The 11587-nt window shown below is 44.5% G+C and overlaps 1 protein-coding gene across 5 annotated transcripts in view; it reads left to right on the top strand.

The window, feature by feature from the left end:
* The first annotated feature begins 1977 nt into the window (after nt 1-1977).
* The window catches only part of NCK2 (NCK adaptor protein 2), an 80367-nt gene continuing 70757 nt past the window's right edge, over nt 1978-11587 (top strand). For 2 of the 5 annotated variants that reach the window (XM_083610922.1, XM_083610923.1), the window contains exon 1: nt 2285-2681. The gene's annotated coding sequence lies outside the window, so the exon portion shown is untranslated. Of the gene's footprint in view, nt 2682-3062; nt 3169-11587 lie in introns of those variants that run through there. The other 3 variants (XM_083610920.1, XM_083610924.1, XM_083610921.1) reach the window with 3 other exon arrangements.

The raw sequence follows: 11587 nt of genomic DNA, 5'->3' as shown, positions 1-11587 counted from the left end.
AGTCATTCATGCCTTGGTACCATTAAGAATTGACTGCTGCAATGTCCTGCATATAGGGCTTCCCTGGAAAACTATTCAGAAACTGCAGATAGAGCAGAAAATGCGTTTTTCCTAGTCCTGACTGCTCAGAACACACACTGCCAGTACAGAAATGTGTTTTTCACTGGCTTCCAATTTGTGAGTGGAGGCAGTTCATGGTGCTAGTGTCAATCTACAAAACTGCATAGCTTTGGATCAAGGTAATGGTGCCTTTCCCCCACATGAACCTACCAGTTCACCATGATCTGAGGTCTTGCTCCAGGTTCTGCCAGCTGGAGAACCAAAGTGGGTAGCAACCAGAGACATTGCCTTCTATGGGGTGGCACCCTTGCCAGTTGTAGTTCAACCCCCATAATGGATTAATTTTATTTTGCTGGCCTGTTTTATTTCCCTGCTTTAGGTTGCAATACTATGCTCACTTACCTGGAATTAAACCACACTGAACAAAGTTATTCTAATTAATTAATTAATTAAATCTATATACTGCCCTATACCTGGAGGTCTCAGGGCAGTTCACAGACCAAAATCAAAATATAAAACCACAAAACATATAATTAAAATAAAAACAACCCCCCCCAAAAAACACACATTTTAAAAGGGCATAGGACGAAGTTGGACTTACTCATGAGTAAACAAGCAAAGGCTTGTGCTGTTCCACCCTGTTCTCGGTGTTTACCGCTGCTTTTAGTGTTTATTGCTGCTGTCTACAATGCAGATAATATTTGCTTATTTTATTTAACCTGTTTTATTATTTGTTAGCCGCCTTTGCCAGACAGCCCTAAAAGATTAATTCTATCAAATGAAGACATAATTAATCCCACCGGGTAATAAAAGGCATTGAACCAACGAAACGCATAACATTTGTGGGTTTTCTAATATTAACAATTCAGCCCGGTATTGGCGCTGCAACTGTTTTGCACTCTTTAGACATCTGTTATCTTTGACACAGGTAGTTTTCCTGCCCTCCAGAGTGAAGGCGGTGCTTCCAGAGTGACATCACGACCTTGCCCAATCAGCCTCTTCGGAGGCTGTGACGCTGCGCCCGAAAGTTCCCTTCTTCTGGGAATGGTAACATTGGCCGGTTTCCTTTCCATTTTTGAGTTGGCGGTGCAAGTGCAGTGTCGCGCCCGCAGAAAATCCGACGTCTTCGAAACCGGCTCCCGTTTCTTTCTGGATCTATGCCCTCCCCCCTCGCCTAGGAAAAACAAGCAGCATCAGAAGCACTTTCCTCCACGGGGCTGTTTTTGTTTTCCACCCCCACCTTAAAATAGAGAGGGTGAGAATCCCTCAGCAAACCGTGGGCGCGGATCACTCAGCAAACCGTGGGCACGAATCCGAGCTCTCCATTTACGCGCGTCCCGAGTCCCGTTTTAACGGTTTCGATTCTCTACCCCGGATTAATAGCTAATCCAGAAAGTTCGCAGGCTGGAATCGGGACAGGATTGGCAGGGAAGCCCAGATTTACAAGCTGCTCCGGGCCTTTTAAGAAACAAATAAATCTAGGGGCAACCTTCTCCAACGGGGGAGGGCGCAAAAATTAAAATACAGGCACACGTGTAAATAAGTCGATGGCTGAAAAGTGTGTCCCCCAGCCAGATCTGGCGGAGTTAGGTGACCCCCCCACGTCCCTAATGTCAGGTGACCCCCCCCACCTCCCTAATGTTTCCACAGGGTTAGGGGGCGCCTAAGTCCCGCGCAAGGACCGGGCTACTTTTCTATGCGGTCCCGGTGCGCTCTCTCTCCCTCTCCCTTCTCCAGAAGTCCCGGAGAGAGAAATAGTGAGTTTGAATCTCGGGGGTTTATTCCTATCATCACCACCATCATAATCAAAGCGAAAGAGTGCGCGATGCTGCTGCAGACCGAGAGCAAGAAAGCAAAAAAAAAAAAAAAAAAGTCCCTCCCCAAATTAGAGAGGCGCGTAGGTGTGAAGAGCGAGAGAGAGACTGCGGTTCTTGCACCGGCTGCTCCAAAAATAAAAAATCGTGTGTGTTCCCCCCCCTCCCTGCTCGGGGTGGGGAGGAAGAGCAGGAATTAAAAAAGAAAAGAGGGAGGGAGGGGGTTTGTTGCAGCAGCAGCAGGAAGAGAAGGAGATCCTCCCAGGAGACGGAAAAGGAAAGCAGGGGAGAGGAGGGCTGCTCTCCTCCTCCCCGCCCTACGCGATCCCGGCGGCGGCAGGAAGGGAAGGGGCGGCCAGGGGAGGAAGGAGGAGGAAAAGGAAAAGAGGGAGAGGAGGGAGGGAGCTGCCTGCCTGGGCAGAGGGGGAGGGGCCCGCTGCTGCTGCTGCTGGGCTGAGCGGCGGCAGGAGCGCTGGGGCCTTGGACACGTCGAGCCGCGGGAGGAAGGCGGAGAGGAGCCCGGGAGGGGAGCGCGGAGACGCCGGCGGCCCCCGAGCGCCCGGCCCGCTGGGCGAAGGAGAAGGAGAAGCAGAGCAAGCCGCGCACGGGGTCCAAGCGGGGAGAGAAAGAGGAGCAGCCGCCGCCGCCGCCGAGACAAAGAGCGGAGCCCGCCGGGGAGAGCAGCCTGCTCCTTTCCGCCGCCTCCTGCCATTATTAATCCTCCGCCCGCGCGCCTGGCCCGGGGAGCCCCGACGCGCCCGGAGGAGCGGACCACCGGCGGGTCTCCCCTTCCTCCCGCCAAGCCAGGTAAGGCGAGAGAGAGCGAGCAAGAATATCGCCAGCCGCCATAAACTTGGAGGAGTTGAGGGGGGCGGGCTCGGGGGTTTGAAGCCCCCTCGGGGACCCCCTCTCCGCGCCCGTCCCGTGGCCGCGGGGCCTAGCAGGCGCGCCCCGTTGGGGATGCGGGGAGGGCGCACGGAGAGAAGGCAGCCTGCTTATGGACGGGCTGCCTCCGCCCTTCTTCTTCTCCCTTCGGTCTCTCTCCAGCGCCGGGTTTTGCGACGGCGGGGTGGGGGTGGGAAGAGAGAGGCGGGGGTGGGTGGGTTAAAAAAGGATTCAACATTTTTAAATTCCCCCCCCCCCCGCTCTGATTTATAGATCACATAAATCAAGGGGTCGTGACGGAGAGGGAGGGACTTTTGGGGGTGGGGGTGGGGAAGCAGCTGCCTTCGCCTGCCCCCGCCCTCGGAACTATGGACGACTATTGTGGAATCCGGGGGAGAAATGGAAAAGGGTGCGTTTGGGAATAGGGGTTTTATTTCCACCCCATGGGGGTGAGGGGGGGGCAAGCTCAGGCATCTCGAAAGAAAGAGGAGACTAGGTTTCGGGTTTTGTTTTGTTTTGTTTTCAGGCGGGGGGGGGGGGCAGAGAGGAGAAGGAGGAAAGAAGAGGCGGGGTGGTCCAGACGGAGAAGTGCTGGGTGTTGCAAAGCACTGCGTGGGGCGGGGAGATGGGGGGGGCGGCGGAATCTAGGTGTGTGTTTTTCTTGGGGGGGGAGGGGATGATGAGGCTGGAAGTAGAGGTGGGAGTTTACTCCCCACACATAGGAGATCATTTGCTGTTTGCAAAAAAAAGGGGGGGCGAGGCACCAGGTCTAGCTTTTTTCTTTTCTTTTTTACTCCTTTGTGGACTGGAAGAAGTGAGGGAGCGGGACAGAGGGATTAAATATATGGCAAGAGTGGTGGCTCTAGTGAAGTGCTGAAGGGGGGGCGTGGGGGAGCTGTTTTTTAAATAAAGAGAAGCAGTGGCTTATACTAATTGATTACTATTTTTTTTTGTATCAGGAAGCTTTTAAGCATAAAGTGGATGGATGTCTCAAGAGCATTATGTTGCTCCCCGTATATGGAGAACAATATAGGGTGGTTGCAACAGAGCATTCTAAAGCTTCACATCTAGGTGACTAACCTGTGACCCTGCAGATGTCGCTAAACTACGACATCCATCATTTTTTATTATTATTGGTCGCGCTGGGTGGGGTTGATAGGAGTTTAGTTCAGCAACATCTGGAGGGCTTCAGGTTAGCCCCACCTGCTTTATTTAAGCACCACTATTAAGACTTTTGCTAAGTACTACTGCTACTTTTATTATTGTATGTAGATAGTCAGTGTGATTATAGTCAGTCCTGAAGCTTATCTACTTGCAGTAAGGCCTATAATTGTGCATAGGGTAGATTCAGTTGAGCTGTTTTGGGTGTAATGCTTGCTACTTTCTTCTTCCGTGTTACAATTGATGGATCATCTTAACACACTGAAATCTGTATTCTTTGTTAGCTTTTACTTAGCGCCATTTCAGATTTTTGTGCAGAGGCAAGCTCAGGTACACTCTGCAGGAAGCTGCAGCCAATCCCTGACAAGTACACCTGTATGATATACATGTTTGCTACATTCACATATTTAGGTGTATGCCAGTCTTGGGCAATAGCACCCTCTCAAAACATGGATTGAGAGGTGCATGCATCAGTTTGCATTGTTTGGAGTTTTGCTCAGTCTAGGTTTTGTCTGTGGGTATGTATCAGGGATGGGCAGAGCTGAATATTCAGATTTTAGCTTTCAGGAGGGTTATATTTTAACAGCTACTTTCCCTAACGCTGAAGCACCTCAAAGCTGTTTCATAAATGGCCCTTCGCTCACATTGGACTTCCTGAAATCATATTGAAAGTGTTTTGGATTTGCTACACAAGGAATTAAAGTGAGGAAGACTGCAGAATTTGCTTGGAAGAAATTATAACCATACTGTACTCCTTAATATGGACATTACTGGAATAGTTCTGCTTTGGTTTTCCCCACAGTGCCTCTGTCCAACATAGAGAAGATGATTTACTACTTCTCTAGAAAACAGGGGACCTTGGGATATATTCACGTGACTTAAATGATCATTATCTAACTGGATATTGGATTACTTAATATGCATGTAAATAATAAAGCATAAAAGAGTGCACACTGTTTAGTCATCTTCACATAAATAGCCGACTCTGTTTACCTTCACTTATGTGAAAATAGCTTTGATAGGGAACTTAAGGGTAAAGAGTTGGTATCTAAATCAGCCATGATGGTTTTTACTATTAGCAATAGAACTCTGGAATCTTGGATTAAAAAAAAGATAATCTGACGTTGTAAATTTCATTTACTTTATGATGGTATGTTCAGAAGATAAATCATGTCAGCAGATAAGTGTGATTTGCTATTGATTATTTTTATGCATTCATTCAAAGTATTTATAAATCACTTTTTAGACTCAAAGCATCATATATAAAAAGGTACAAGATAAATTAAGACACATCAAATAGGGTATGATTATTATGAGAAAATTGTTTTCTGCATATCATTTGCACACTTGAGAAAAGGCAGCAGTGAAAAGCAGTTTGCAAACCCCACTTAAAGGCCTGTACTTAAAAGGAGCCAGGCATAACCAGAAAGGAGCCACATAACTCTGGAGCCATCACTGAGAAGGCCTTGTCTCTTATGCATGTCAAACTTTACATCAGCAAGACTTTTGATATTGGTGTATGTGCAAGCTAACCTGTTTCCAAATTGATTTAAAGGTTCATATGCGCACGTTGGGCCTGGAAACATAGCAGTAAACCTGTGGTCTCTATGATGTCCACAAAGTCTTTTTTAGTGATCTCCCAACTCCTGTCTTCTCCATCAGGAGACCATCCCATTACAGTGCTAGGCTGAGATGTTTAAACCTCTTATGAGTGTACTTGCATGTGTGGTATGTAAGGTGCATGTTTTGCTGGCCATTTTGGCCATGATCACCCCTGGCGTGTGGCTGTTTGGAGGGTTTGGTCAGCTTTGAATGGGGCCTTTGAGCTGAAGACAGTTTGCATCAGTTGCATTGCTTATTAGAGAGGCGGCAAACACAAGTGTCTCACGTTCAGATGGCCCCCACTAGCATCTGGATGCCTACATTTTATAATGACCCGAGTTTCCAAATCTCCCAGACAGTCCTGCAACACAGGTAGTCCCACCTTGGAGGAGCTGATTCATGGGTAACTGAGATAGGGCTGGTGTACAGGCCTCCACTGGTAAAAGGCACATCTGGCCACTGCTTTATGTTTTCAGGAGTGTGTCTCTTCCCTCCCCGCCCCCCCAATATTTGGTTCTTCACTGCCCTACCCAGAACTGTTTTAATACCTCCCCATAGCAGGAGTAACCAGAGGGTGTTTGCCACTGTACCGATTGTGTCTTTTTACTTACTTCCATATAGGAGAATGGGGGCTGTCCTTTTATACGAAAGCAAAGGGCCTACATTTTGAGGACTGGGTTGTGCCAAGCAGTCCTAAAAATATGTACCTCGTAGCAGGTAACTTACCTGGCCCTTCTCATACACATCCTGGCTGCCATAATGAACGTTTATTAAGAACTGTGCAGAACACTGTTGTTGGAAGTGAGGTCAGGACAGCTGTTCTGCTTTAGGAGTGGGTGTGGTGTGATGAGTGAGGATGTCATCCAATGCTCATTGTGGATTTTGGAGGAAAGGAACTCTCCTCTCTTTGCTCTCCTCAGATATGATTTTGCTAGTTTAGTAAATAAGGGCATATGTTCAGTGACATGTATTATTCTGAGTCTCTTTAATGTAGCTTTTATAAAGCATAGATCAGTTCACTTGGGTGCTTCGTTTGAGTTTTTAGGGATATGTTCTAACTAAAAAACACTTTTTAAGGAATTTGGTGTGATACTTGGAATACAGTCATGCCTCGGGTTGAATGTGCTTCAGGTTGAGCGCTTTCGGGTTGCGCTCCGTGGCAACCCAGAAGAAACGGAGCGCGTTACTTCCGGGTTTCACCGCTCATGTATGCACAGACACTCAAAATGACGTCACGCGCATGCGCGGAAGCAGCAAAATGTGACCCGCGCACGTGCAGACACGCAGTCGCGTCTTATGTTCTATTCAGGATGCGAATGGGGCTCTGGAACAGATCCCGTTCGCATCCCGAGGTACCACTGTACTTCACTCGGAAGGGGCATATGGCTGCAGCGGTGCAACACTTGATTAAAACCCATTTCACAGGCTTTCTATAACAAGTGCAGATATATAGGATTAGGGGCTAAGGTACTCGCCAGCAGGTAACCAGATTGTTTACTCTGGAATAACTACATTGATTTTGAGGGACTTCTTTCACACCTTGTAGCTATATATGAACTTCAGATGTATATTGGTATGTGATGTTGGTTGTATTTTGTATTCTCTGTTGCGTGGAACGAATGCATTTTTTAAAAAAGAAAAAGTTATGGCCTGTATATCGGGATTCATCAACTGACTTGAAAACAACTATTAAAAGTTGCTTCATTACGTTGTTTTGAAGCATGGTTTCTTTTCCAAATTTGTTTCTGTTAACTCACTTAAATTCATTAGTTCTCAATGATCCGTTGAAATGCTGTTTTATATATATAGCCTCTAGCTGGTTACCGAACATTAGGTAATGCTTTGCAAGACATTGTCCTAGGCTACTTTTGCTCAATGATTTATTAAGCTAACAATCTAGCGCAAGTTTTTGTAGAAGGGAAATCATTTCTTCCAGCAGTATACCTTTTTTATATTACAAGTGCAACCCCATGCACGCTTACTTGAAATCAGTAGGACTTACAAGTAAAATATATTTAGGACGGGTGAGTGTAAAATAATAGCTACTTTACTCAAAACAATATGGAATTCATTATAAGCCATTTGAGCAGGTACCATAGTATTTCTTTGTTCTCCATCTAGCACTTAAGACACTCTTTGGTATTGATTGTTATTAAAGGGCAATGAATTGTAGTAATAGTACTATTTGATGGTTTTAATGTGGTATGGGCTGGTGAGCATCTTCATGAGCGGAAGTTTGAAAAGGAGATAATTTTTAAGGATAATCGGACAACAATTTGGAACTGGTAAATAATGGTTTGAAGCTTGGCGATGGAGAATAGTGCCAAGAATAATGGAAATTACTGCTAAGAATAATGAATAGTATTGAAAAATGCTAGTAAATAGGTGATGGATGGGATGGGGAAAACGTTCTGTAAAACAAGAAATGAATACAAAATTAACAGAAGTATAAATAATAAAAAATGAATGGAAATAAAGCAAGAACGCTATGCTACTGACCTAGCTAGAGCTGAAACTTTTGAATCTTAAGGAGTTGCTTCACATGACATTTTTTCTACTGTGTAGTTAATTTCTAAACAGTTTGCATCTTCACTTGAGCAGTTTGCTATAATGCTTTTCTGTAAATTGGAGGGGGGCAGGATTCCAGGAAACCAATGTCCACAGAGGACTCTCAACCTATGTTCTCAAAACAAAATCAATGCTGCTAAGGGTGATTGTGTATGTGCTTAGATTTCTTTGCCTAAAGATTGCGATTTTTTCAATGAGCAGATTATGGCCTGGTTTGCGCATAACAGTAAGCCACAGTTAAACTGTGGCATTCCAGGAATGAGCAAGCTTTCTTGTGCACACTGCTCAAATCACACGGAATCCCTCTCCCTTTGCCACAGTGGGAACAGACAATCCAGGATGTTCCTTATTTCGTGAAAACCAGCACTTTGGGTTTGTTTCTCTGCAAACCATGAGAATAAGCCCGGAATAAACCATGGTTTACTTTTGTTACCTTCTTTGGATTTGAGAGAAACAAACTTTAGAGCTGGATTACGCGACATTAATCCAGCACTCTGGTTTATGTCCGCCTGAGGGAGGAAGTGTTGGATGTGATTTCAGCAGTATGAGTCTGCACCTTCAGTTTGTCCCAGTAAACCATAGTTTGGCTGGCTGTGTTGCGTGAACCAGGCCCTTGGTGACAGAAACTTATTTTTCCTCTGAAGGTAGAAGCTTGGTATTATGTGGCAAAATTGTTTTCGTGTTAAAGAAAACCTGCATTGTTAGGGAGGCAATTATGTTGCGGGGAGAGGGGGAATTGTCTACAAAAGTCTTCCATGTGGGAATGTATTTCTCAAAACTTTTTGTTGCAATAAGTGCTTATGCTATTTAAGGAATTTATTGCTTGAACTAGCAAAATGAGTTTTGTACATACTTGTTGTGGTTTGCTTTAGTTTCTACAGTGTTTTAAATACTTTCAACAATGGGTTTGAAAGGCCAGCATAGCACTGTTGAGAAGCCCTGGACAGAATTTAAGCATGTTTGTGCAAGCCAGAGGTAAACCTGATGTGGCCCTATATAGATAAATAGGAGTCAAGCGCTTGAGCTCTCCTGATCTGAGTGATTACAGCACCCATGGTCTTTATTGAAATACCTCAACCGTATACAGGTTACTCCCAGGTCCGTGTCGTCTTGGACTGCAGCCTTAGAATACTTTCAGAGTTAGTAGGCATGAACCGAGGAATGAGCATCCATTTTGTGTATTCTACTCACCCAGATTCGCTTGCCGATTTAATTAATTACATTTAATCATCTTGTCATGCACTGCATTATTCTCTAGTGTTTTACAGTAAACCTAAACAGATAACTTTTCTTTGGATTCAGTCTATGCTTTACGTGTTGCATTGCGATAATCTTGGAAGATACATAGTAGTGGATTTTCCACTTTTATCAAAATAATAGACAGCTAATTGGAGCAAAACATTAAAATCAGGATTAGAAAATATTGCAAATTTTATGTGTTGGAGCTAGGATTTAGAAGGCAAAACTGAACAGGGGAAAAACAGATTTTCAGGTGCCCAGTTGATCAAAGATTTTTTAGTTTTTTGAAGCCCTACTCAAAATTTATACAGAGATGGCTCACAAGGCTTAGGCACTTTAAACAAAGTAGTCCACACTTCAAGTTGGCGTGTTCAGTGAAGGAGTCTCCCCCAGTTTAACAACACTACTTTTATTTGAATTGTAAAGGTAGTACAGTGGTACCTCGGTTCTCTAACATAATCTGTTCCGGAAGACCGTTCGAGTTCCGAAACGTCCGAAAACTGAAGCTCAAAGGGCTGCCTGCACATTCAGTTGAGAAAATTGAAAAACACTCAATGGAAGTCATTTGAATTCTGAGGCGTGTTCGAAAATAGAAGCATTTACTTCTGGGTTTTTGGCATTTGGGTTCTGAAACGTTCGTCAACAGAGACGTTCGAGAACCGAGGTACCACCGTATAATGCATACTCACTGAGACTTTCTGGTCTTTACCCAAAGGTGATGCCTCTAAGTAGACTGAATGTGGTTCCAGCCCACCTCCCGCTGCTTTTCTCAGTGAATAACTTTGCTGTATCCTCTTCCCATACCAAGTGAGAGCAGAGAAGAAACGTGAGCACTGGATCGGTTAGCTCAAACCTTGCTTAATTCTTTCAAACGCATGGGTGCTGCCTCTTGCAGAAGACCCGGTAATCCTAAAATGTCCCCAATTCATTTGGATGCATTTTCCATTCAGTATTGTTGAAACAAAGGGTACTGTTTCTCCAGTGACGAGTTTATTACATTTCTGTCCCACCTTTCCGCAGGGACCTTTATTTTCTTACAATAAGACAGCACCCCTGGTTCTTCTTCCCCCCGCTTGCCTCCGCCCATTTATCCTCAGAACATCAAACATTATGTACAGTTTAATATGACGCATGGGAACAGCCAATCAACCAACATAAGCTCGAAGCAATCAGGGAAGCAAAACGTATGCATAACTGAATAAAACAGCGTGCTAGAATAAATTTGCAGCTTTGCATATTGCTAACTAAGAATTTGTCTGATTCTGTTAGTAACAATTTTTCCGCCCCCCCCCCCCCCCCCGCTGAATAATTCCTTCGTGGTTGTGAGTACCCAGTACATTTTTGTGGTATTTAGGTACTGTATCTGGTGGTCTATAAAATACTGTTTTAAGTGGTTCTGAAATTTTAACTAATTCGTTTACTTGTAGGTTGTTATGGTTAATGTCAGTACAGTTGTACCTTGGATTTCAAATGCCTTGGCTCCTGAACAAATGCGTTCCCGAGCGATCGAAACCCAGAAGTGACTGTTCCACTTTTTGAACTTTTTTTGGAAGCCAAACAGCCAACGGGGCTTCTGATTGGCTGCAGGAGCTTCCTGCAGCCAATCAGAAGCTCCACTTTGGTTTCTGAACCTTTTCGGAAGTTGAACGGACTTCCAGAATGGATTCCGTTCAACTTCCAAGGTACGACTGTATTAACTTTCGAGGAGTATTTTAGTCTGTTGATGAATTACTGCCCGAAAGTTTACTGTTATTAAGTATGGCTAAGCAAGGATGCCAAGAGTGTTCTTCTGTATATATTCGTAAGAGTGTTGATAAATTTATATCAGCAGGTATAAATCTATAGGCTGAAATGTCAAATGAAAGTAAAATAAGGTACTTTTCAGTACCATTAACACACTAATTACCAGTTAAAAACCCAGTGAACTCTCAAGTTAATCTGTGGTACTGTTAACAGTTGATACTTTGCAGTTGATTAGTAGAGAATCATCTTCATAGTTAGCCAGGAAATGATCCAGAATTAGAAGTTAGAGAAGACTGTGTTCTAGCCTGACAGCTGAGCATAGCAATACATTTTGTTCTCTTCACCACCTACACTTACTATGTTTGGAGGAGATGGGGGGGGATGTAATCATGTCTATTGGCTTTATAATCAGTTCAAATGCCTCCATCTTAAATACACTTTGGAAATCTTAACCCCAAAGTTGAAATGGATGGGAAAGTTTGAGAGATTTCCTGATCAAGTCTTGTTTTTATCAG

Source organism: Podarcis filfolensis (genome assembly GCF_964270895.1).
Source record: "Podarcis filfolensis genome assembly, chromosome: 4".
Classification (NCBI taxonomy): Eukaryota; Metazoa; Chordata; class Lepidosauria; order Squamata; family Lacertidae; genus Podarcis; species Podarcis filfolensis.
The sequence above is the reverse complement of the archived record's forward strand: the minus strand, read 5'-3'. Positions and strand labels throughout refer to the sequence as shown.